A 26906-nucleotide genomic window follows, 5' to 3' on the forward strand; every position below is an offset into this window, starting at 1 on the left:
TTTGTCTTTCAGCAGCTGGTTTCAGAGCTGTGGCGTTGCCGTCTTCGTCTGCCTCCTTCCTGTCCTTCAGCTGGAAGCCATTCTCTCCTTGCTATTTGCTTAAACTCTTACTTTCTCTTCCTTGTAGTTGCCTTTCTGACCATTCTTTGACTTTTATTATTCAAGTTCCTTCATCGTCCTGCAAGGGGTGCTCCGGTTCTTTGGAAAACTTCTCATTTTAGCTCAAGATTGGTACCAACAGCATTTAAACTTGGTTCTTCTGACCTGGGACTCTTGCACCAAATGATGGTCCTTTCTGAGGCTCTCAAGGTCGTAAAATGTTGTAAAATGTGTGCACTCTCACAGTTTTTCACACAGAGTTCCACTCACCGGTTCAGCAGGTAACAAGCCCATGCATACAACCCGCATATTTCGTGGAAACACAAAGGCAAGCAATGTTTGAATATGGGTTATACGAAGCAAGTTTAGAAGTCTAGGATGTGTGTCCTTAACAAACAGAACTTTCTCAGATTCTTTCCTGGGAAATTCATTGCTTCTGTTATCACCATCATCAAATCCCTGCTTCCCCCAATAACAGCTACCCTACACTGCTTACTCACTATGTGGCTACTTGCTATACATACATTATCTCATTCAATCCTTACAACATCCCTTTGGGATAGGAATTATTAGCTCATTTATGGATAAGGAAACTCAGTCTTAGAAAGACTTTTACAGCTATCAACAAGAGATTTATTTATTTAATCATTCAACAAATATTTATAAAGCTCCTGCAATGATTGAGGCTCTGTGCTAGTATCTTTGGAGGCTAAAATAGACTGGCTGAGTGCTATGGCTTGAACGTTTGTGTCCCTCCCAAAATTAATGCTGTTCTGAGAACTACTCATTCACTTTATGGATATATTCCAAAATGGATAACTTATTGAAAACCATTACTTAATTTTCTGAAGCCCTTTGAGAGACATGTCCTTCAGAACTAAAAGCAAAATACTTTACTTCCCAAGGAAAAGGTATTTTTCCACTAGAGATAATAATACCTCTGTAAATGACCATATTTCCTTCTTTGTTTTGACCACTAGGAAGCTCTGAGGTAAATTTACTGCTCAGTTATTGTAACTGTGTAAGATCTTTTGGGTTTGTTCATCTCCATTTCTCTGGCCCTGCTATTCAGTTTTAAATTTATATTTTATTGTATGTATTTCCTATATATTATTCATAGAACAAGATATGTTATATTAATAAGTCAATTCTGGCTCAAATGATACAATTTTCAAAGTGCATGGATGCCTGAGACAACAGTGCTTAGTGACTAGAATAATTTACTTGCCTCTTATAAGGTGTAATGCTTTGTTTTTCTAAAACGTAACTCCTGCTCTGGAGATGGTACTGGTGGTAAGACCTCTTTGCTGAGCTTTTTCCCTAACAATGAATTCTTTAACCTCAACAGGTTCTCTTTTCTAATATAGTGTAACATTGCTCACTGAGCAACTCCATTTGGATTAATCAGTTAATGTTTGAAATCATTTTGAACATGCAAAGTCCTGGGTCAGGTGCTCAGCATCTATTCCTATCTTAGTTACAATATTAATTCTTGCCTTTGTGAAAAATAAGTGTGCTTAAAGTCCTTCTGTTCTAGGAAACCGTTCCCCGTAGGAGTCTGCCAAAGTCACTAGAAAAATAGGTAAAGGGGCCATTGGCAAAGAAGGACCCAACCTGGACATCTGAATATGACTCAGAGAAACCAAACAAGAGGCATAGAAAGAGGTTGTGGGCAAAAATCTAGGACTGGCAGGGGCACCGGACCCCCAAGGCTTCCAGGGGAGATTAAGGAAACATCTGCAAGGTTAAGCCAGGAAGTGCAGGGGCTGCTTCCCAGAGAGGGACGTGCCTTTCTTGGGACCGCTGCCACAGAGTTGAAATAGCGCGTAAGCCAAGGCCAAGGAGGCCTCCTGAATACAAGGGAGTGGACTCCAAGAAGGATCAGAATCCGTGAACTCAACTCAAATCCTCAGCCACACAGAGGTAAGGACAAGCCCTGGGCTTGTGGACCCAGTGGACTCCCTGTCGGCCGTGCCAAGAAGCGGCTCAGCGTCAGTTGCATGACTGTAAAGAATCTGTGCTCAGGAAATCTCTTGACGGCTTTTGCTCCTGTTCCTTCCAGCCTTTGCCAGCCATGGCACTGCAAAGGGCCAATCATCAAAGGCTAAAGCAAACAGGGTCCACTGCTGAGTGATAATCAAACGGTTGCTGAAACTTTGCCATTTTAGTGCTTGGAAAATACCAGGTCTACAAAACCTCAGCTGAAGAACAGATGATTGACCATAAAAATCCAGAAGGGGCTTGAACTGCTCTGGACATGAAAGGACTGTCTCCCTTCAACTCAGTGGGGGCGTGGGGAGGTGGGAGCGGGGTTGGGCCGGACTGTCGGACACTCGCTGCAAGTTCTGCCAGCCTGGCAAGACACCGCCTACTGCCCCGGGTTGGCTCACCCAGCACCAGTTCAGCCCTTCTCTGCTTGTCGCACACCCTTCTGCAGGTCCCCAGAGGGAGCTCGCTTTCAGCCTTCCCATTTAGAGTCACCACCTTTGGGAACCTGACACTTCAGATCAGTCCAGCATTGTTCAGCCTGACAGATGACCCAGCCTCCTGGTTTTCTTAAAATAACAAGAGAACATTTGCTCTCTGGAAATAAAACGCTGCATCCAAATTTAAAAAAGAAAAATAGGAGAGGAAAGCATTCAAACAAAACTCTTGGAATTGGGCTCCTGTGCTAACATACGGGCTAAAGGAAAACAGGAAAGCAATTGCGATATTAAAAATAGATGACTTCCTGCATGTAAATTCTTTGCTGACCTTGTTGATTGCCGTGTGGTCCGTGTTCGCTGGCTCTGCCACCTTCTGACTTCATGAGAGTTCATACCAAGGGACAGTTCTCAGGGCCCAGAAATCCACCCCAATTTAAAAAGCAGTTGTTTATAAATCTGCCTACTGGCATCAAATCTCTTCTCTTTGATCTTTGATGCCTATCAGAGATCAATTCCTTATCCTTTGTTTCACTGCCATGTGTCTAGGGCGAATGTCCTGAATACTGAGATTAACTCTGAGGACCCTGGAGCAGAGATAGTACCTGAACATGCCCCAGGGCACCTTGACATCCACTGACAACATGGCATGAAGGCAAAGTGGAGAAAGCAATGCGTTTTCTGGCCGACAGAGCCTTCATCCCCTCGGTGGATACTCAATGAGCAGCTGCCACAAACCAGGCTCTACGCTACGCACTGGGGCAACACCCACACCCTCAGTGAATGCATATGCTAGTTGGTGAAATGGGCAAATAATAAGCAGAGTAAATAAGCAAATTAGATAGTATAAGTATATAGAAAGAAGGGAAAGTAAAGTAAGCACTGGGCAAGTGGGTAGCACTAATGCAACAGAGTGGGCCTTAGTGAGAAAGGTAACATTTGAGCAAAGACACGATGTGAAGGAATAGCAGGCAGATCATCTCGAGGACTCTCCAGGCTGACACAGCAGCCTGAGCAAAGGCCCTGAGGCAGGACGATTGTGATGAGTCAACAGTAAGACCCGGCATCTCTCTCTTCCACCGTCAGGGAGGCTCAGACAAGGTAGTTACTCTCCATGGGCAGCGGAAGGAATGGCTTTGAAGCAGCGGGAGCAATGGTGGAATGATTTCAGTGATGAAATAGCTGGGCAGCTGTTGGAACTGGGGTGAGCTGGAATGAAAGGAAAGGTAAAAGGCTTTAAAAAAAGAAAAAAGGAAATACCTTCCAAGATTCCACTGCCTGGGCAGAGAATGAGACCGACCTGGAATCCAGAGGACATGCCCAGGACAAAACAGCAGGACACAAGGAGCCCCGGTCCTCGTGGTTTGACCCCCCTTGCAGCTACGAGCATGGCTCGGTGCCTTCCAAAGCACTCGTGGAATTTGGCCTCGGATCACAGAGTTTTGAGACTGGATTGTTCCTTCCTGGCTGTGCTTGTTCCCTAATGCCCTTCTCCGGATCGCCTTGGTCACTGGAGTTCTCTTAACCGTTTTTCATTCCGGGCCACTCTTGAAATTAGATCCAGCCAAGGATGGATGATCAGCAACTCACAGGGTGTCCCTGCTCCTCTCAGAGTCAGGGCAGATGGACACACGGTCATCTGAGGTCCTGGGCTGAGTTCACACCCTGTGGTCAAAAAGGCCTGGAAGAGGCCGGGGCCGTGGTACTCAGGTGGTTTCAAAACACATTTGGTTTTCTCTCATAGCCACTAGGGTTCTAGGATTAGAGAGGGAGGTAGAGCTAGAAGCACGTGTGCTTAAAATCCTCGCGGCTCCCCATCGTTCTTGGGATACAGTCAGTACTCCTCAGCTGCCTTCGTGCCTCTACAGCTGTATCTTTTTGAGTCCTCCTCCTTCGCTTGCTGAAGGCTTTGGCGTTTCTCTGCAGGGCCCTGCCTCTAGGTGTTTGCACCTGCTGTCCTGGAATACTCTCCCAGGTCCTACTCACCCATCAGGTCCCTTTCCCTCTGGGAAAGACGTAGCACCTGGCACATGGTATGTGCTCCATAAATATTGATGCTTTCTTTCTTTTTTTTTTTTTTACCTTTTTTAAATTTCAAAATATTAGGGGGGCACAAGTGTTTAGATTACATATATTGCCTTTGCCCCACCCGAGTCAGGGCTACAAGAATGTCCATCCCCCATACGCGTGCACCGCACCCAATAGGTGTGAATATACCCACCCCCTCCTCCCCACTCCCACCTGCCCGACACCCAACGAATGTTACTACCGTATGTGCATGTAAGTGTTGATGCTTTATAAATTCATTTGATCAATGAATCCATGAACAAAAAAACAGAAAGAGAAACTAAAGTCAATGTGGAAAAAAAAAATGTTTTTAACTGAAGACCAGGATGACAAAAGTCACTACCACAAAGAAAAGGAGAGGAGAATAAAAGACAATAGTACATCCTTTAAGGGCTGGTGTGCTCTTGCTTAAGGCAGGAGCAGGCAAGGGCAACCAGAGCAATGGCCTGAGAAAGCAAAGGGGGTCCATGGTCTCCCTGTTCCTGCTTAGCGTCACAAAGTGACATTGTTGCTGAGACTGCCAATGGCTGAGTTTCGCCAGGCAGGAGGGGAAACGGGCACAGTCGGGACAACCAAGCGCACAGAGAACATCCAGCTTGCAGGGGTGAAGAAACTAAATTGCAAGAACGTAATTTCAGCTTTTTGCTCCGTCTTGATTCATTGTGTATGTGTGCAAGTGACCTTGGGCAAGTCACTTAACCTTTGGAATTACACTTTCAGTGTCCAAACACAAAGAAAGAAATAAACCGTGGGGCATATCGGGAGAGCAAACGATGCTAGCCAAGTTTGCGTACGTAGGGCCAAAGGCCCCACACAATAGGGGCATTATTCATGCTCCCCGATGCTAACCCCAGCTGTTCCCCAGTAAGATTTTATTAGTCCCACTGCTACTTCCTGACTTGTTTCCATTCAGGAAGCTTCAAAATAATGGTTAGCAGAGGGGCACGTTGCAAAAATAAAAATTCTCGCTCTTTTAACTTTTCCATCCCCTTTAATCCCACTGCCCAGCCCTCCTCTCGCCCCAGCTTCAGCTGGAGTTCTGCCAGCCCTGTGATCAATCAAACGCTGGGGGGACCCCGGTGGGCTGGAGGCTGGGGGGCAGGGGGAGCTCGGCCCCAGAGTGTCTGCTGAGCACGATGTCCTTTGGTGGTGCCCTCACAACCAGAAGCGAGGAAACAGGCCGTCATTTATCATGTGGCTTTGTAGTGGATGCTGATAATGCAAAACAGCCAGGCCGCTCCTGAGGTCGGTCGCTCCAGTGAAGTACTGAGTCAGCTGTTGGGGGGCAGTCGGGAAAGGAGGTTCCCCACGTGACTTGCCCTTCTGCCAAGGATCTCCCTGCGGTAGCAGCTGCCCACTTGATGGAATGGAACCTGCCATTTGCCCTCCGGAGGCACAGCTCCTCCTGCCTATGGACACTGGCTGCGTTTGGCCTCTAGGGGGAGCAGAAGACTTCTCCCCACCTACTCCCCACTCACACCCCTCTCATACCCCCACTCACACCCCCCATTCACAGCCCCACTCACACCCCACTCACACCTCACTCACACCCCATTCATACCCCCATTCACACCCCACTCACACCTCACTCACACCCCCATTCACACCTCACCCACACCCTATTCACACCCCATTCACAAACCCCCACTCACACCCCGACTCACACCCCCACTCACACCCCATTCACAACCCCCCCACTCACACCCTACTCACACCTCACTCACAACCCATTCACCCCCCCACTCACAACCCACTCACCGCCCATTCACACCTCACAATCCATTCACACCCCCACTCATAACCCACTCACACCCCACTCACAACTCCATTCACACCCATTCACAACCCACTCATGCCTCCCAAACACACTCAGCCACACTCTCTGCCCTTGACCTCTGCTGCTCTCCATGTCACAGGGGTCTCCGTGTTGCTCCGTCCAGAGCTCACTTCTCAGGCCACATCTAACTTATCCCAGCAGCAGCATTTGACCCAGTCGGTAACTGTCCTCCTTGAAACCCGTTCTTTCCTTGGCTCCTAGGACATCACACTCACTTGGTTTCCCTCCTACCTCACTGGCCATTCCTTCTCAGATTCTTCTGCTGGTTCTCCTCATCCCTCCAATCCCAGAATGCCCAGTGCCCACGGGTCAGTACTGGGACCTCTTCTTTTCCATCGATGCCCACCCCTCAGGTGATCTCGTCCAGTTTATGATTTTAGTGCAATCCATGTGCTGCAACTCCAACATGTGTGTCGCTAGCCTAAGCCCCTTTCCTGACCCCCGGGTCTGAGACCCAACTTTCTAGCGGCTGTTTCTACTCAAATGTCTAATAGACACCTCCAACCAGTCCCATCCAAAACTGAGATCCCTGGGAGCTCTCCTTCCACCATTATCAAAAAGAAAACAGCTCCTCCCATAATCCAGGCATGCAGGCAAAAATCCACGATGTTGTTCTTGATTCCTGTCTTTCTCTTACACTCCGTACCTTGTCCATCAGAAAATTCTGCAGGCTCTACCTTCAAAATTTAACACCACCACCACTGCCAGCGCCCTACTCCTAACAGGTCTCCCTGCTTCTGCCTTTGCCCCTACCAGCCCTTATCCTCAGTCAGGTCATGTTAATCCTCTGCTTCAAAACCCCTGTGGCTGCAGAGTGAAGCTGTGTCCCTAGCATGCCCGGTGTGGCCCTATGCAATCTGCCTCTCATGTACCCACTCACTTCATCTCCAGTTACCCACACCCTTACTCCCTCCCTCCAGCCACCCAGCCTCCTTCCTCAGCAGTTTCATTCCAGGCACACTTCCCTCTCAGGGCTTTGCACATCTTCTTCCCTCTTCCCGGAATGCCCTTCCTCTAAATAGTCACACGGCCTCCTCCCCAACTCTTTCAAGTCTTTGCTTGAAAGTCACCGTCTTGGAGAAGTTTTTCCTGGAAACCCCATCTGAAATCCCACACCCCACCCTTTTTGTTCCCCTTCCCTTCTTCTTTTTTTCCTTCTTTCCTTTTATCACTAGCTATATTCTTTTCACTTATTTTATATTGTACACTGTGTCTTCTCCCACTAGATTGTTAGCACCATCAGTACAGGAATATTTTTGTTTGTTTCAGTCATCAAAACCTAATATTGTAGTATTAGAAACTACAGTAGTGCTTTTGCATAAGAAGAAAAGTAAACAAGATAGCCTAATTGTACAGCTAAAATTGGAGTTCCTTGAAATCCACGCTCTATATTTGGGCTTAACTTTTGATTAAATTCAGTGATCAGGCGGGATGGATTTCCAAATTCCAAGGCTAATTCTTGGTGGAGAGGGCACCAGGAAGACTTTTTACTCATGTTACTGACTAGCTCCACGGTTTTCAGTAGCGTGTCACCGCCTGCACTGCCCTGAGGGACCCAGTTCATAGCCCCATCATCCCACCTTTCCCGGCCTGTCTCCCACATCAGCAGTGTGCGTGTGTCCTCTCCAGACAAACTGCTCCAGCCACGATTTCCCCGAATTGCCTGAGTTTATCTTTCTCCGTGTTCCTTCTCATCCCTTTCTCTCCCCTGAAACACCCTCCTTTATTACCTCCAGCCACCTACCCAAGTCCACCCTGTTTTTAAAGACCTCTTTCCTTCTCCACCTGCTGAAATTCAACTTGTTTATTCATCTCATTGGACACCTCCTTCAGAAAGTCTTCCCTGAATTCTCCAGATGAAATGAAACACTCCCTATTGTGTAATTTTATGCTATTTTGTTTCTAACTTTATAACTTCATTCCAGCTTGTTTCATAGTACAGTGTGAAGTAGTCCACAGCAGAGATCCTGGGGCCTAAGCGCACTGATTCAAACCCAGGTTCTGCCATTAACTAGCTGTGTGGCCTTGCACAAGTAACGTAACCTCTCTGTCCCTCAGTTCCTTTCTCTGTGAAATGGGGTCAAATAACAATTTTTGAAGAAGTGGTAGTCGGCTGGTGAGAGGTCAGGTGAATATGGTGGATGAGGCAAAACTTCCTAGCCCAATTTGTAGCCCAATGCATCCAACTTTTGAGGTGTTGGTTGTGCAATGTTCGGTCGGCCCTTTTCTGTTGACCAGTGCTGGCTGCAGTCGTTGCAGTTTTCAGTGCATCTCATTGATTTGCTGAGCGGACTTCTCAGATGGAATGGTTTTGCCGGGATTCAGAAAGCTGGAGTGGATCGGACCAGCAGCAGACCACCAAACAGTGACCGTGGCCTTTTTTTGGTGCAAGTTTGGCTTTGGGAACTGCTTTGGAGCTTCTTCTCGGTCTAACCGCTGAGCTGGTCATCACCAGTTGTCGTATAAAATCCACTTCTCTTTGCACGTCACAGTCCAATTGAGAAATTGTTTGTTGTTGTTGAGTACAAGAGAAGACAACACTTCAAAATGATGATTCTTTTTATTTTTGGTCAGCTCATGAGACACCCACTTATCGAGCTTTTTCACCTTTCCAATTTGCTTCAAATGCCCAAGGACCATAAAATGGTCGACATTGAGTTTTTCAGCAACTACTTCTGTAGTTGTAAGAGGATCAGCTTTGATGATTGCTTTCAATTGGTGGCTGTCGATGGAATTCCAATGGCCGGCCACTGCGCTCCTCATCTTCAAGGCTCTGGTCTCCTTTGCAAAACTTCTTGAACCACCACTGCACTGTATATTTGTTAGTAGTTGCTGGGCCAAATGCATTGCTGATGTTTGAGTTGTCCTGCTTTATGACCCATTTTGAACTCTAATAAGAAAATCGCTCGAATTTGCTTTTTGTCTAACATCATTCCCATAGCCTAAAATAAATATAAAATAAACACCAAGTAATAAATCATTAACAAAAAAATAAAGTTAGAAATGCATATTGAAATGATGTATAACATAATCACATTTATTTTAAGAATGTATTCCAATATCAAACAGCAAATTTCAACAATACTAAAACCACAATTACTTTTGCAGCTAGCTAAATATATATAATTTTATTATATAATGATTATTTCTTTTTCCTCAATTTGGAGGTACAGGTAAATTAAATCCATTATAGGGAGATTCTTGGTATTATAAACAATTTTATTGTTTTTTTTTTCTGACTACACAATGTATAACCACAATGTGTTACATTAAATTGAATTGAATTCAACTCCCACTTATTGAATTCAAGTTAATTCAACCCACTGTAAGGCACAGAAAGATGAAGAAAAGTCCCTGCCTCATAGAACCACTAGCTATTTGGGAAGATTAAAATATAGACAATTAACTTCCCAATATCTGCTATATACTACGTACCATATGGTTCTCTTATTTATATCTTAAGGTTTCAATTTTTCTCAGTCTCCCAATCATATCTTTTTATGATTTTGAATCCAGGGTGCATTAGTTCATTGGAAGCAGTTTCTTGTTTTAACGTGGGGACACAAGATATTAGTTGTAGGCTGTTACTGTCTACTTAAAAAAATTGTTCTTGAAACCCAGCCCATTAACCTTTAGCCTTGAGGCCCATAAATAATTTCCGTGTTCATTAAATGATTAACTCACTTACCAGAGGTATTTATGAGTTCTTGGCTCAGCCTGAACCCGCCTGGCCTAGTCAAGAGGCAGAGATGATTCCAGAATGGCCTCGCCAGCCTTCTGCAAGACACATTTCTGGCTGCCCCGTTGGTCTTCCCTTTCCCAGCCATCCCCACTCGCTGTTCTCTCACCTCCACTTCATTCCCTTCTCCAGGAGGCACGATTGCATCTCGTTCTCATTGTGGTGATCATTTTGCCTTTGCAGTTACTTTTATAAATGTTTAATCAGGTGTGCAGGCAAAAAGATGAAAAATGAAGGGTGGATGTTTCTAAATATTTTTTCAGAAAACAAATTCTGCTATATTCAATCTAGCCTCTTCCCCAGGGGCATCGGCATCAACATCCTCTTGTTCTACAGCAGCCTAAGACCCTCAGTCCTTGGAGGTGAATCATGGAACTGCAGCCTGATACCCATGAAATTAATTGTTTTTTCACACCTAATAGTGTCCTCACCCTTAACTCTGGATAAACAGGCACTGAAGTGGTTTATAAGCCAGGCTTGTTTTCCTTCTGAAAGATGATCCTTAAAGTAACTTCAGAAAACAGAAGGTCAACTCTAGAGATAAAAAGAAGCCATGATTATATGTAAAAACACTTTTCAGTAAACTAAGAGGTGATATGTTCACAGAAGTTGTAAAATAATCTTTTACCAGTTGCTAATTATAAAGTATGTAGACCAACAGGATGCATAAGAAAAGCACATATGGGCATCTAAGGGTAGCACCTTGGGTCATTTTTCCAAAGGTGATTAAGATGAAACAAAATGGTGTAATCCATCTATCTAAAACATCACCCCCATTTCAGGAGGAAGTAGCTCGATGATTACATCGCCTCTCCTCCCATAGATATGGAAGGGAAATATTGAGAGTGGGGAATATGTAATAGAGGGAATGGCCTGAAAAAACAGCAAAAATAATTTCTGTCTCTTTAAAACATTCTCCACTCCTTTTTGAGAACTAAAATCTGCATTCCTTCCTTAGGCCAGTGGTTGGGAGGGGCAGGGCAAGCCTTTTGTTACTTGTGTTAAAGGAGACCGGCCCAGCCCAGACCTGGTAAAGGGAGGTCCTGGGTGGAGGTCAGGGGATTGTTTTCAGCAGTGATGGGATGATCAGAATCATCAACTGTAGCTGAATAGTAACTGCCTGAAGCTGAGACCCCATCCTTTAAAAGCTCTGTGTTTCTGCTTATTATTAGGAGGATGGCATTTCAGACAGGAGTCCCCACCCTCCTCCTTTGCTGGAAAAGTAATAAAATGTCTCTTTCCTCTCCCCACTACCCCCCAAAAAACGCTCTTCATAGTCTGATATGAGCCACTTTAGGATATAAAGTCTGAAATATTTAATTCTTGAAAGAGACAAAGTAGTTCCTCAACTACCCCCTGGATGTTCTCACCTCCCAGCACTGTCCAAGTGTCTCTTCACACCAGGCGCAAGTTCCAAATGCACCATCTCTTGTCTCTTCCTGACTCTCCCGCTCCCCCCCACTCCCCACTAAACGCACAGAGGTGTGTACATGTGTGCACACACACGTCTGCTCTTTTTGGATAACCCCTTACATACACTGGTGTCCCTGTCTCTGACCTCCCAGGAGGGTCACCCCCAGCTCTGCAGTGGCATTGCTTGTAGGCGTGTCTGTCTCATCCACCAGGTTGTCATGGGCTCCTTGCGGACAGAGACTGTCTCGTGGGCTGTTGTTGCTCAGGCTCCTAGTACAACGTCTGGCACACTAATGCAGCTGATCCCTTTTCATGATCACTTTTCAGCATGTCTCTGTCCCCACAACACCCAACACAGCTCTTCTCAGAGCTTTAGGACACTGGAAAAAGTGACCTCATAGATCATACAGTGAGAAGCAAAGAGGAACTGCAGGCCGCAGAAACAGGGAATTATGTACTCCGGCTGTGCCTCCAGAGAGGACCAGGGCCGCACAACAATTGTATAATCCAACCTGCGTCATCTTCTGCCAATCCCCCCCTTTGCTTCACATTTACTGCAATAGTGCAACATGTTTGCCAAAGAGTGGGCCAAGACAAGTGTAGGAAATCAGTCTGCCAAGCCCAATTTGGCTGGTGCTCCTTGCTCTCCGTGCAATATTGAACCTAAATTTGTCATCTATATTTCCTTGGCAATAAGTCAGCAACCCGTTCTTGGTAGAACTGAGGACATGATCTTGTCAGTAAGGTAATCAGAAAAACTGCTCTCGTTGAGCACTAACTGTAAGTCATGTGCTATATGAGGTGTCTGACGTACATTATTTCGCTTAGTCCTCACAACAACCCTTTGAGATGAGCATTACTGTCCCAATTTTGCAGATGAAGAAATTAATGGAGTTTGAGTAACTTGCCCAAGATCACACAATTAAAAAGTGTTACAGTCAGGATTTGAAACAAATCCTTCTGTCTTATCCAAACTGTACTGCCAAGAATCAGGGATATAAGAAATTTACTAGCGATTGCTTTGAAAGCCAAAAGCTTAGTTAGGAAACCCAACCTCAAATTAGGATGTTCATCTATGATACTAAGTGACTTATCCAGTAGACCAGGGATCTGGTTGAACTGTTGATAAGTATGCAGCCTTTAAGAGACTTAGGTTGTAGTGGTAGCAATCACAGACCTCAAAAGCATGTTGGAAGTTGACCTCAATTAACACCACTGGGTATACTCAGTTTAGCTGTAATATCATGTAACTGCTACATCCTTCAAACTCCAGGTTCTGTTTTCCAGGGTCACTGATGACAGTTTTGTTTTCAGAACAAACAGCTAGAGTGGGATAAGGATTCCCAGTGGATATTTAGTCTCTAGAGATGTCTATGACCCACATTTTAAGCCCTAGAAATAACTACAGTCCACTTGCCAAAAGCTCCGCCTATCGTGTTGGTTCAGACAAAGATAAACCCAATTAGGTATAACCAACAAAGTAAGGAAAGTTGCTGAGTAAAGGAAAATTCCACACCATTAAAAAAGCAGCAAGACAAATCTACTTTTCTGTGGGTTTAAGAGGGCCTGGGGTGACTAGATTAACTCTGACATCTGTGCTCAGATTCAAACCTTTGGTGGAAGAAAAGCTTATAGCTTAATTTTGCAAGACCCAGCATGGAATCTTTGTTGGCCAGTAGGGAGATGGGGTCTGAGAAAATTGGATTAGAGCTCCTGATATACGGACTTGAGCAATTGAGAGGAAAGTGCAATTATAACCAGACAAGTCTCTTCCCCGTGTGATGTTTCAATTCCAGAAAAGATCACAAGCTTGATAATCAAATCATTACTGATCTGGACTTGAACTGGAGTCACAGTAACATATGCTGGCCTTGTGATCAAAATGCTCTCAATCAAAATGTTTTGAACACACATATTTATAAAACTAACAGAAACCTGCAAGTATTAAGCTATCAATCCTCAATGAACATATACATTTGGAGGAAAAAAGACATGGGGACTATAATTAAGAGATCTAACATCTATCTATTAATAATTGGAATATAAGAAAGAGATAATAGAGAAAATGTAGAAGAAGGCAATATTCAAAGAGATGTTCACTAAGAATTTTCCCAAATTTACAAAAGACGGAAATCCTCAGATATAGGAGACAAAATAAATACCAAGCTGAATAAATAAAAAGAAATCCAAGGCTAGATACATTGTAATGATACTGCAGAACACCAAAGAGAGGGAAAGAAGGAAGGAGGGAAGGAAAGGGAAGGGAATAGAATTTTTAAAAAGGAAAAAGAAAAAGAAAAGAAAGAAAATCTTTGAAGCAGGCAGAAAAAAAAAAAGACAGATTACTGACATAGTAACAAATTCAATTGATCTAATCTCTCTATTGAGAAATTAGTGGCTATTCTCACTAGCCATAGTAACAATCAGAATATAATGGAATTTTTTTAAAGCAAAGAGGAATAACCATCAACCTATAATGATACTACCACAGAAATGGTCTTTCAAAAACAAGAGCAAAATAAAGACATTTTCAGAAAATAAAAATTGAGAGACACTTTTTAAAGGAATGTCTAAAAGATATACTCAGGAAAGAAGGATAATGAGCTCCAGGGAAGTCTGAAATAAAGGAAGAAATGATGAGCTAACAAAATGTTAAATAAGTGGATGAACCTAAAACAACATTATAATTTGAGGGGTTAAAGACCAAAAGAACTAAAATACTAGATAATAATGGCAAATATTCATAAATTGGGATGGAATGAACAGAATTAAAGGCATTTTAAGTTCTTTATATTGTTTGGGAAAAGAATAAATAAATGAATTAACTTTAGCCTTTGCTAAATTAAAATGCATTCTAAAATTTCTAGGGAATCATTTACAAATAAAGACAAAGATATAACTTACCATTAGTTGAGGCGAAAAATGAAATGAGAAAAAAACAAACTCAATTCAAAAGAAAGTATTAAAAGAGAGAAAACAACAAATAGAAAAAATGTAAATATAAAGCACAACATAAACAGTAAAATAGATCCAAATATACCAGAAATCACAATAAATGTAAACGCATAAACACTCCAGTTAAAAGACAAAGACTGTCAGACTGGATAAAGAAACAAATTCACCTATATGTTATTTACAAGAGAGCCAACTAAAATCTAGGGACACAAATAGATTGAGACTAAAAGAATGAAAGAATATTTCCATGCAAATACTAAATAAAAGGTAAATTACCATCAGACAAAATCAACTTGAAGTAATAAAACATTGTTATAGACAAAGAATCACTACATAATTTTTTTTAAATTAAAATTGCTAACAAGGTATAACAAATACAAAATTGATAAATTTGCCATCATAGTGAGAGATTTTGATACATTCCCATGGTAACTGAGAGATCAGGTAGACAAAAGAACCAGTAAGAAAATGAACTTGACTGATAAAATTAATAGGCTTGACTTAACAGACAAATATAGAACAAGCATCTAAAATTTGGTTATTGGCATTTTTTCAAACATACACAGGACACGTATAAAAACTGACCATGTGTAAGGCCATAAAATAAGTCTCAAAAAATTTTACAGAAATCAGAATTCATACTAAACAATTTATCTGACTAAAATGCAATTATGTCAGAAATCAGTAACAAAAACAACCAAATCCCTTTTTAAAAAACACATGCTTCTAAATAACTTTAAAGAATAAATCATAAAAAAAATTAAATTCTTGAATGGAAAGAATAAAAATGTGTGATGCAGCTAAAGCTATACTTTGAGGTAAATTTGGAAGCAAATGTATTTTCTAAAAAAGGAAGACTAAAAGTTAGCAAGCTAAAATATAACTTAAGAATTTAGTAACAGAACAACAGAAAATATATAAAATTGAAAGAAATAAGTAATAAACATAAAAGCTAAAGTTAATCAAATAATAAGCAGATAAAGAATATCATCAAAGCAAAAGTTGGTTCTTTGGAAAGACTAGTAAAGCAATAAACCTCTGATAAGATTGAGAAAAAAGAAAAAGAATGAATAAATAATGTCTTAATAATTGATTGAACATAATTATCAATGTAGAACAGTGACAAGGTGGCTAGTGAATATCAATAATAAGTAAATTTGAAAACTTAGATACATGAAAAAATTTCAGGAAAAAAATGACAAAAATCAATTTAGGAAGACATAGAAAACTCTGAATAATCCTACACTTACTAAAGAAAAGATATCAATAATTTAAAATATTTTCACAAAGTAAAAACTCATCCTTGAACATTTTACCTGTGAGTTCTACCAGACATTGAGAGAACAGATCTGAAATGCTTGGGAAGTGTTTTGGATTTCAAATTTTTTTATATTTGGTAATATTTGCATTATATCAGTTGAGCATACCAAATCTGAAAATCAGAAATCTGAAATACTCCAATGAACATTTCCTTTGAGTGTCATGTTGGCGCTCAAGATTTTGGAGCATCTCAGATTTCACATTTTTAGATTAGGGATATTCAACCTATAATTCCAATCTTATGCAACTCTTTCAGAGAACCGGAAAAAAAAAAAAGGAAATCAACCAACCTCATTTCATGAGGCTATTATAACCTTGATATTTAATACCAAAACCAGACAAAGTAGTACAAGACAGGAAATAAATCTTGAAAATTAAAAGACAGTAGAAATAAAAATTTAATAAAATGCCTAAAAAATAAAATGAAGAAAAATTTTCAAAAGACATAAATTTATAAAATGTGAGAGAAGATAAGAAAAGATTAGAGAACCAAAGAGAATCAAAAAGATAAGATTAGAGACTCAAAAGAGGAGGTCCAATATCTTACAAACATCAGTTCCAAAACAACAAACACAGAAAATGGATTTAAAAAATTATGTCCTAGTTCCATCCCTCTCAGCCCCGTGGCCACCACCTTTTCAGAAGGGAGGCAGAGGGACCCGCCGCAGTTCCTTCACCTTTAGTTCTTTTTTGTTACTGGCTTGGATAGGGGGTCTGTTTCCGCTAATCTTAACTGTGGCAAAATGCTCCAAGATGTCTATTCTTCTGGTTATATATGGAATTTCCTGGACTTCAGTTGATTGCTGGGGATGGGGGCTGATTAGATGCAGCTATTTCCAGGCAACCTTGCCTTTTCTTTCCTGAAAAACAATTGTGTGAGCAACATAGTTCTAGGTGGGGCTACATTACTCATATACATCATTTTCTTTTTTGCCATACAATTTCAAACCAAGTTTTCTTCCAGAAACACACACACACACAAGCAGCTACTGCTACTTTCAACATTCCTACTCTTTGTAAGACTATTTGTACGTTCTTGTAATTTTGTACTTTTATCATTTTTATCATTTCAAGGCCCATTTTTTTCCCTGTGCAATTTCGAGAGGCTTCCTCCACCCTCCCCACCCGTTTCCCATATATCTATTTATGGGTCATTATTCCCTTCTCCATCAGCATCTTCTCAACATAGCTAAATGCCCCGGGGAGACTGGTGTGAGGCTCTGCCGTGATGAATGGGTTTCTTTTCACTCTTCAGTAACTGGCTGGCTTCCACTAAGGGCTGCTAATTTCTTTGTAGCTACTTGGAGTAAATAGATTAGGTTACCAGTGTTGTTGCTTATCTCATTCTAGAATCAATGATCCAATTCACACGATCACCACCTATAAATCTCGGGAAACTATTACACAGAAGCTCTAGTAATTGATTAGTGGCTATTTCCTGAAATGAATCATGCATAAGGTGACGCCTTGGTTCCCGGCCTATTTCTGAGGCAATCGGGACCTACTGAGTGGCTTACTTGTTTATAGTTCGATGATAGCTTTTATTTCTGGCCTAATGTCTGAATCTTACCCCCAGTTTCTCAGTGTTCTGGCCACCAGCTCCTTTTCATTTCTTTGTTGTGTGCTTCTTTCTGAAACCTTTTCGGGCAGATGCCCAGCTTGGGACGACATAGCTGATCCTCGGTGTCCATCTGTCTGTTGATTTTGATTGCATGGAAGTATGGTCGTTTTGATTCTTGGGGCAAATTATAGGTAAGATCCGCCTCCTTCTGCCTTCGCCTCCCCAGGTCTAGCAGAAAAGGCTGAAGGGGACGTGCAGGCAGAAAGCGCTTGCAGGGCACCCTGACTCTCTTCCCCAGACCCGTGCAGCAACAGAGCAGGCCCACGGAACGGCTGCTCTTGCAGCCTGGGGTCTGCTTGAGGCTGGAATCAGCTTTTTTTCCAATCAAATAAGCATAAGGTATTTATGATTTTGTATATGCCCGGCACTATATTACAGACTGTACCTTAAAATCAAGGTGGGGTGGAAAGCCAGGTGGTAATTGCTACCATCCACTGAGCGCTTTCTATGAACAAGGTGATTTGTGCTGAGAGTTTTGCCTATAGTATTTTGTTTAATCTTACAACCATCATGCGTCCTGGGTGTTATCATCCACGCGAGAAACCTACCGCTGGGAGAGGTTGTGTACATTTTCTAGGTCACTCAATTAATAAGCAAAGGAATTCAAACATTGACTTAACTAATTCCAAAGGGTTCTTTTAGCCACTACACCAACCTGGTTCCTTCTTAAAACAATAAACGATGGGCCTGAATTACATGGTGCTAACTAAAAGGAGGTCGCAAAACGGCAAGTTCATGGCAGGCTGGAATAGTCGCAGGCTATGGTGGAAGGAGGGTTTCCCAGGGAGCATATAACCCCGTGTTTCTTACATTACTTTTTCTTATTGTGGAAAAACATATAACATAAAACAATATGAAATGCCTCATAAGTTTGTAAAGATAAAGCAGGATGGCTGTGCATCCTTGCTCAGGGGCCACGGAATCTTCTCTGTACTGTTGCAGTTATAGTACATGTGCTGCCGAAATGAGCTCTTGCGGACTCAACTTGTCATCCCCAATTTGAAATGCATTTTCTGTCATGACTGGGTACACACATGCATGTATTACTGAAACAAAATTTTACTTTGTAATACTTGCCCTTATTCTGAGCAGTGCACTATATTTTTCTATCATATATCTTTTTTAAAAAATAATTCTGGTTACGGCCTATTAAATGGACCTTGCAACCTACAAATACTGGTCTACAAACATCAACGGATGGGGAAATTGAGGCTCAGAGATGTGTCGAGCACCCAGCACAGTGTCTTGCAGATAATAATCCTAAGGGTCCCGCTTTGTCTCCCTCGATCACAGCAAACCCTCAGCGTGCGGCACCTCAGTGGCAGAGCTGGGATGGAATCCAGCTTTCCTGATGCCCAATACAGGGTCTTCCAGTTTGTCAAAGAGGAGGGATTCTTTCATGGCCAAGTTTCTCCACAGGGGTGGGCAGAAGGAAGAAGAACCAGTGATGTTGTGGAAGTTTCACGCTGCCCCCCAGTGGGCCTGGTCCAAGGTCACAGAACACCAGGACAGGACTATTAAGAATCCCAAAGCCCACAGGCTTTCTGTGGTTGTCTACCCAGGTTGCTCAGTAAAATCACCTGGGGAGGTCCACAACAATACCAACGCCCAGGCTTCCCTCAGATGAATTTAATCAGATTATTTAGGGGTGGGGTAGGTTCTAAAAGCTCCCCAGCTGATTTTAATACAGAGCTACTTTCCCAAGGTAGGATAGAAGAGACCTCTTAAAAAAAAAGGTTCTCACTTATCCTTCAAGCCCCAGCTGAAATGCCCACCTCTGGGCCCCACGGAGTCCTGACTTAGATTCAGTCACAGTAACTGCCCTTTCAATGTATTCATGGATCCCTTTATCCTGTGTTTCTCTCCCCTGCTAGATGGTGCAGTTACTGAACGCAGGGCTCATGCCTCACTCACAGTTGTATCCAAGTGTGTAATAAATATTTAGAGAATGCCCTTTGCTCCGATGGCTGGTCTTCCTCAAACCATCCACGAAATCTGCTGTGATTCAGCTGTGACTGCTAATGAGGGTGGCTGAAATCCTCCCCAGGACCAGCTCTACAGGGGACAAGAGGGACACTCACTCCCGGTGCTGCGAAATCCTGACCAGTGAAACCCTGGACAGCCACTTAAGGCAGCGAGACTGCAGCGTCCCTTCCCATGTGGCTGGGTTTTCTCTCCCAATCTTCCCCCTCCAGTCACCTGCTTCAGGTTTTCAAATCCTCCAGGATTCCTGACCAGGCAGGGTCGCCCAGCGTGTGGCACCCTGGACCGGAAGTAGGGAAGACGAACTTCCTGTCCAGGTCATGGCCGTCCGTGTGTCGCTGTAGGGGCTCCCTCTTCTGTTTTGATGGCTGTGAATGTCAACGTTCCTAACTCAGCTGTCACCCTCCGGCTCCTTTGCCCCGGGGGGATTATGTAAGAACTCCTCACACGTGAAAACAAGCTTCGTTTGGGTCCTTGAGCTTTTCCGAGGAAAGCTTCGTGTAAATATAAGATACCTTTTGTTATTGTTTGTGGCTCAAGGGATTTGCGGAAAGAAGTTGGGAGCCAGCGGTGCTCATTTTTATAGGCAGAAAATAGCTGTTGGAAAAACAACCTGATGTGTGGAGCACAATGTTCTTATCGAGTAGACAGAATTATCTGTCCCAGGCAGCCATGAACACGAAACACCTGGTACACACGTTTCCTGCCCCTTCACATGTTTTGAAAGAAAGAGACCTTTCCCCTGACCTGTCAAGCAATGATCTTCGTGAACTTCTGTCCACAGACTCCCCGACTGTTATCTTGGCTTGCTTCTGTGGGTTTAAATGGTAAACAGAGCTGATCCTCACTAATAGGGCGTCTTCTCCAGATATCACCCAGGCCTTATCAGATCCACACACGCAGTTCGTCTTCCTCAAAATGCAGCCACTGGATGGGGGCTCCTGTCACTGATGTCAGGGGCTGCGAGTCAGGGGCTTCCTGCCCTCAGCCCCACCTGGGCTTGGGTGCTGTTGAGGAGGTGGGGACCTTGAAGACTTGACCCTGACCTGGCAATTGCTGGAAAATCTTTTGGGAGAGAAAACACAATGAATTCACTGAAAATATTTAGAAAACAATACAAATCTATAACTACTCCCTACGTCGAAGGCTCAGAGGGGTTTAAAGAAGGTAGAAATCAGTGTGCTCCACAGAGGACAGGGTACAACACCGCAGAAGGTGCTCAGTAATATTACCAATAGTTGAGTGAGTGAAGGCAACTTGGAGCAGATGAAAAGCATCTGGAATGGAGGACGGAGCTGACAGCCATGGCTGGGGAAGCCATGAAGCACATTCGTGTGGGTGTTGATTTCGGAGCCAGGCAGATTGACCTGAATGTGTCACTCACCGGCTGTGTCATCCTAAGCGAGTTCTGTAACCGCTCTACGCTTCACTCTCCTCTTCCATAATAAATGATCGATAACAATACCTCCATCCTAGGTTCGGGGGAGCATTGAATGAGATAAATAAGGCAAAACTCTTAGCACAGTGCCAGGTATATAGTAACTGTTCAAATAATGCTTATTATTATTGTTTTTGTTATTAGGGAAAACATGAACAAAGGCAGGAATTACTTAGCCTGTACATGGGGAAAATGTATTTTCCCTATGACAATAAAATAATCAAAATACTTCGTACTGCTATTTAAGTGGATTTGAGCAGACAATGCCTGCCCACTGCAATATTGTGAGGCAAGAAAAAAGCATATTTACTATCTCTCTCTAGCTCTGACTTCTCACCTCTTCCCTTTCTTTCAACACCCTTCTCCATCCCCACTATTTCATGTCCCCACAGTGCTGCAGTGACCTCTCTCTTCCCCTCCATCCTCCTCTCCTCTCCATTCCCACCCCACCCACCCAAAAATCCCATCTGCCAGGCTGGATGGGAGCCTGGTGAACCATAAGAAATGGGTCTGCAATGGTGGCCTTGCAGGCAATGGTGACAGCATATGGTGTCTGGGGACAGAGATTCTCTTAAATTTTCCTTGATCTATCAAGCCATATATACGCAGCTACCACCTCTAACACAGGGAGCACTCAGCAGAACTTCAAGTTCCTTTACAAATCAAATTTTCAAGAGTGAGAACTTAAGGAATTCTTCATTTTCCTCTTGGAAGAGATATGTATTGAGTCACAGACACCGTAAGTAAGCCATTATGTCACAGGTCATTAGGGCTGTTACGTACAGTTGTGCAGTTTGTGCACTGGACACAAAAGCCTGATGTAGACATCTGCCTGTCAAGCTGAGCACTGATGGGGCTGTGAGCACCCATGCCTCTCGCTTGCCAATTTGCCTTATGGATGGCGATCAAGTTCCTACTGAAATGGCCTTGGCCACATGCCCAGGTTCATAAGGCTCTTCTGGCTCCAAATTACCTGCAAGATAATACACAAACTTCTTAGGCTGGCAGAAAAAGCTCTTCACATCCATCCCTGCCTTCTTCTTCTCGCCTCCTGTCATGACAAATTTTTCCCAAGTATTTCTGGATGTAGCACCCCCTGTAGGCCAAGGGCAAGTCTGCAGTGAAGGGTGAAGCTACAAGCCATTTGTCACCAACACTCACAGCAGCTGAGTGAGGAGAGAACTGGTCTGTAAAGAGATCTGAGCAGTGCATCAACAGCCTCTACCACACCCCTAAAATAAATAAGATAATAAAAAGTGTTTACTCCAGATGGGGTATGCAAGCTTGTATCTAAAACCTATCTACTCCTACCTGATCAACAAGTCTAGTCAACGTAGTTATCTGGGTGGGTTCTTTACTTCTTAACAGATTAGAATCAGCACAATAGAAGAGGAGGCAAAAACCGTTAAAGGTTAGTGCACCAGTGGAAGCAAATACAGAACAGAAACTCCAAAAAGCTCAGCAGTCTGGAACTTCGTAGTGTTGAGCTAGGGCTTCATTGGTAAATCTCGATTTTTTAAAGACTTTTCTTTAATTTGCTACTCTCTGGGGCTCAACATAATTTTAAAAGATGTCATATGAAATTTGGAAGTTTAATTTGGAAGTGAACAATTACATAGACATTTTAATTTTGCAAAATATCTCCTCTGCCAGCCCTGGGTAAGTGAGGTGTTACTGATCTACACCGTTGAGAACATCTGGCGTCCGGGAGCTCCGTGAAAACTTCTCAGAGAATAGCAAAACTTCTGACTTGTTTACAAGTGCTGACAGTTTTGATCCCACCTAGCATGCGTGATTAAAGCATCAGAGCTGATGGAAACATTCTTCAACTACATATAAACACAGTTTGGTACAGAGAGAGCCTAGCCTGGCATCAGACAAACGGACTTCAAGTTCCTCCCCTAGCATCAGCGTCCATGTGATCCTAACCACATCATTTATCTTCTCTGAGTCCCAGTGACTCCATCTGTAAAAGGGAAATATTAATATTTATTATATTATATTATATCAATGCATTATTTATAATATATTATTATATTTACTATATTGATACTACGTCTCATCACTCTGTTGTGAAGAGCAAATGAAATGTTTGTGAACTTGCTTTGTAAGGGGCAAAATATAATTAAAATGAAAGTGGAGCGTTTGGAAAAGCAACTACCCTTTCCATCCCTTTCTTCTTTTTAATGAACTTTTTGACAGTTTTCCTAAATCCGTAAAACCGGTGAGAGGCACACGGGCGCCATTTCTCATCGATTTAGTCTGTCCCAGTTCACCACCACCTGACCTGTTATGCTGCCTTCGGGGGGCCTGGCCTGAACCCCCGTTTCTCACCCCTGTTTCAGAACAACTGCCTTTGGAGAACGGGATTTCTCAGGAAGGACATTGCACAATCAGAAAGCGCTGATCTGCCAAGGCTGTAACATTTTTTTCCTGGAGCACTTTCAGGAATGTGTCACAGGAGGTGGGCGAGATGGGCAACGGAACAGAGAGTACTAGGCACCAGCGACCAGGTAATAAAACGTTCAAGCATTCCTTTCCAAAATCTAATGAAGACATCAATCTTCATTAAGTCAAAGGGTCTGGGGTCCACAGCGGTGAGATTTACTGAGCTGCTTCAAAAAGCTGGAGAAACAATGACCAAAATGCAGGCCATAGAGCGAGAGACAGTGAATTCTAGAACTTGATGATGTGTATTTTCAACAAGTATTAAATTTGCCAATAGCTATTAGCCCTCAACATGAGCCTCAAGCTCAGTGGTGTACTGGAGCCAGCTTGCACCGGCTCGAGAGGGCTGACTGTTCATGGTTCTTTCCAGCTCCCTGCTCAGGGATGTCATGTTGGTAGCATGTCATTGGCCATGGTGCCAATATTTACGCTATGGACATCAGCAGGTGCCACACAGAGGGGTGGCTTTTTTCCCCCAGAGAGCCATCTTACCAGCACACCACTGCTTAACGTTGAATCCAAATGTCAACAAGATGTGAAGAATCCTGAAATAGCTTCCAGAAGAGCAGTGTTGTTCTTGAATTTCCGTGTGAACCACTGGGGGGGCGGTGCGGGGGAAGCTCACATGTGTATAAATATCAGAACTTCTTTGCTTTCATATTCCCAATTCTCCTCCCTTGGTTAGCCTCTCTTTTCCTTGAGGCTAAATGTGGAAAGTGGTTGCTACTGAACTGAGAAAAGCCTGAGCCGTTGTTACCTCCTTGGCTTTGTCAACTTCATTGTTTTTTCCACCAGTGTTTCCAGGGCATTCTAGAGAATGCCTCCAGAAAGCAATTTTTCCTGCAGAAAGCATACCTCAGAGCTTGAAGTATCTTATAGAAAGGTAGAGGCAAGATGCTATTGTTTGCTTGGAGGAATTTTGTAAAACAGATTGCATTTAGCTGAAAGTGACCAATATACTAGGAGAACATAGTTTCTTCTTTCTTTCCATATCAAATTAGGCACTTCACCAAGGAAGATACAGAGATGGCAATAAAGCATATAAAAAGATGTTCTATATTATATGTCATTAAGGAATTGCAAATTAAAACAATAATGAGATACCACTACACATCTATTAGAATGGCCAAAATCCACAGACAACGTCAAATGCTGGTGAGGCTGTGGAGCAACAGGAACCCTCTCTCACTGATGGTGGGAATGCAAAGTAGTACAGCCACTTTGGAAGACAGTTTGGCACTTTCCTACACAACTAAACATAGTCTTACCATATGACCCAGCAGTTGCATGCCTTGGTATTTACCTAAATGCATTGAAAATGTATATCCATAAAAAAAAACCTATACATAGATGTTTATAGAAGATTTTTTTCATAATTGCCAAAACTTGTAAGCAACCATGAAGCAGACAGAACAGGCATTGCTGCTGTACACTTTCTGAATTCCTGATCCACAGAATCTCTGAGCGTAATATAATGGTTGTTATTTTATACCGTTAACTTTTGGAATAGTTTGTTATGTGGCAATAGATAACTAGAACACTAACCACATCAATAATTGTATTAAATGTAAATTAACTAAACACTTCAAATAAAGGCAGAGATTATAAAATGGATTAAAATGTAGCATCCAACTATATATACTGTCTACAAGAGAAACTCTTTGTATAAAAAGATATAGACAGAATAAAAGTAAAGAATAGGAGAAACCTATAAACATTAATCATAAGAAAGTTGATGTGAATATAATAATATCAGGTAAAGAAGACTTCAGAACAAGAATTATTATTGGACATAAAGAAAGATATTTCATAATGATAAAATGTTCAATTCATCAAGAAGACAAAAGAAATCCTGAATATGTATATACCTAATAATAGTTGTACAATTAAGTAAAAATTGATGAAATTAAAGGAAGATACAAACAAAATCACAATTACAGCTGGAGATTTTAACAATTGATTTTAGTAATTAATAGAATAAGTGGATAAAAATCAGTAAAGTTTTAGGATATTTTATTAACATTATCAACCAACTTAAGATAATTGACAATTATTTAACACCAAACCCAACAATTTAGAATGCATATTCTCTTTTTTTTTTTTTTTAGACAGAGTCTCACTGTGTTGCCCAGGCTAGAGTGCTATGGCATCAGCCTAGCTCACAGCAACCTCAAACTCCTGGGCTCAAGCGATCCTCCTGCCTCAGCCTTCCAAGTAGCTGGGACTACAGGCATGCACCACCATGCCCAGCTAATTTTTTCTATATATTTTTAGTTGTCCAGCTAATTTCTGTCTATTTTTAGTAGAGACGGGGTCTCAGTCTTGCTCAGGCTAATCTTGAACTCCTGAGCTCAAACAATCCACCCATCTCGGCCTCCCAGAGTGCTAGGATTACAGGCCTGAGCCACTGCACCCAGCTGAATGCATATTCTTTTTAAGTGCCAATGGAATGTTTACCAAGATAGACTATATGTTGGCCATAAACAAATCTTAATAAAATCCAAAGGACTAGTTAGGCCTGGTGGTTCAAAGGACTGGTCAGGCATGGTGGCTCATGCCTATAATCATATGGGGCCTGTAATCATGGGAGGCCGAGGCAGGAGAATCACTTAAGGCCAAGAGTTCAAGGTCATCCCAGGCAACCTAGCAATACCCCGTCTCTACAAAAAAAAAATGTTTTTTAATTAGCCAGACATGATGGTGCGCACCTGTAGTCCCAGCTACTTGAGAAGCTGAGGTGGGAAGATCTCTTGAGCCCAGGAGTTCAAGGCTGCAGTGAACGATAATTGCACCATTGCACTCCAGCCTGGGTGACAGAACAAGACCCTGTCTCACACACACAAAAAAAAAAATCCAAAGGACTGAAATATTATAAAGTATATTATCCAACCACAATGAAATGTATTTAGAAATAAATACAAAAATATATCTATTTAAAAGAAAATTTTCAAATATTTGGAAATTAAGCAGCATGCTTCTAAATAAGCCTGAGTCAGAGACTAAATCACAAGGGGAATTAGAAAATATTTTAACTAAGTTGTAATGAAAATATAATACAGCAAAATTTATGGCACATATAGCTAAAGTAGTGCTTAGGAAAACTTTCATAGTTTAAAGTACTCATATAAAAAATAAGAAAAGTTAAAATAAGTGAGCTAATCTTCCACTTTAAGAAGCTAAGTGAAGAAGTGAACTAAATGAAGTGAACTAAACCCAAAACAAGTAGAAGAAAGGAATAATAAAGACAGATGTGAAAATCAACAAAAATGAAAATAGACAAACAACAGAGAAAATCAGCAATGCCAAAAGTTGGTTCTTCACAGAAATTAATAAATCTAAAAATTGACACAGAAATCATATGGCTCACAAAACTCAAAATATTTACTCTCTGGCCTTTAACCAAAGAAGTTTATCAATCACCAATATAGATCCACTACAACTCTCATGCATTTATGGAGGGAGTGTACAATGGTACCTCCACTTTGAAGAAGAGTTTGGCGGTATCTTAGAAAGTTAAACATGTACCTATCTTTGACTCAGCAACTTCACTCCTAAGTATTCAC

The sequence above is a fragment of the Lemur catta genome, chromosome 19 (assembly GCF_020740605.2).
Source record: "Lemur catta isolate mLemCat1 chromosome 19, mLemCat1.pri, whole genome shotgun sequence".
Classification (NCBI taxonomy): Eukaryota; Metazoa; Chordata; class Mammalia; order Primates; family Lemuridae; genus Lemur; species Lemur catta.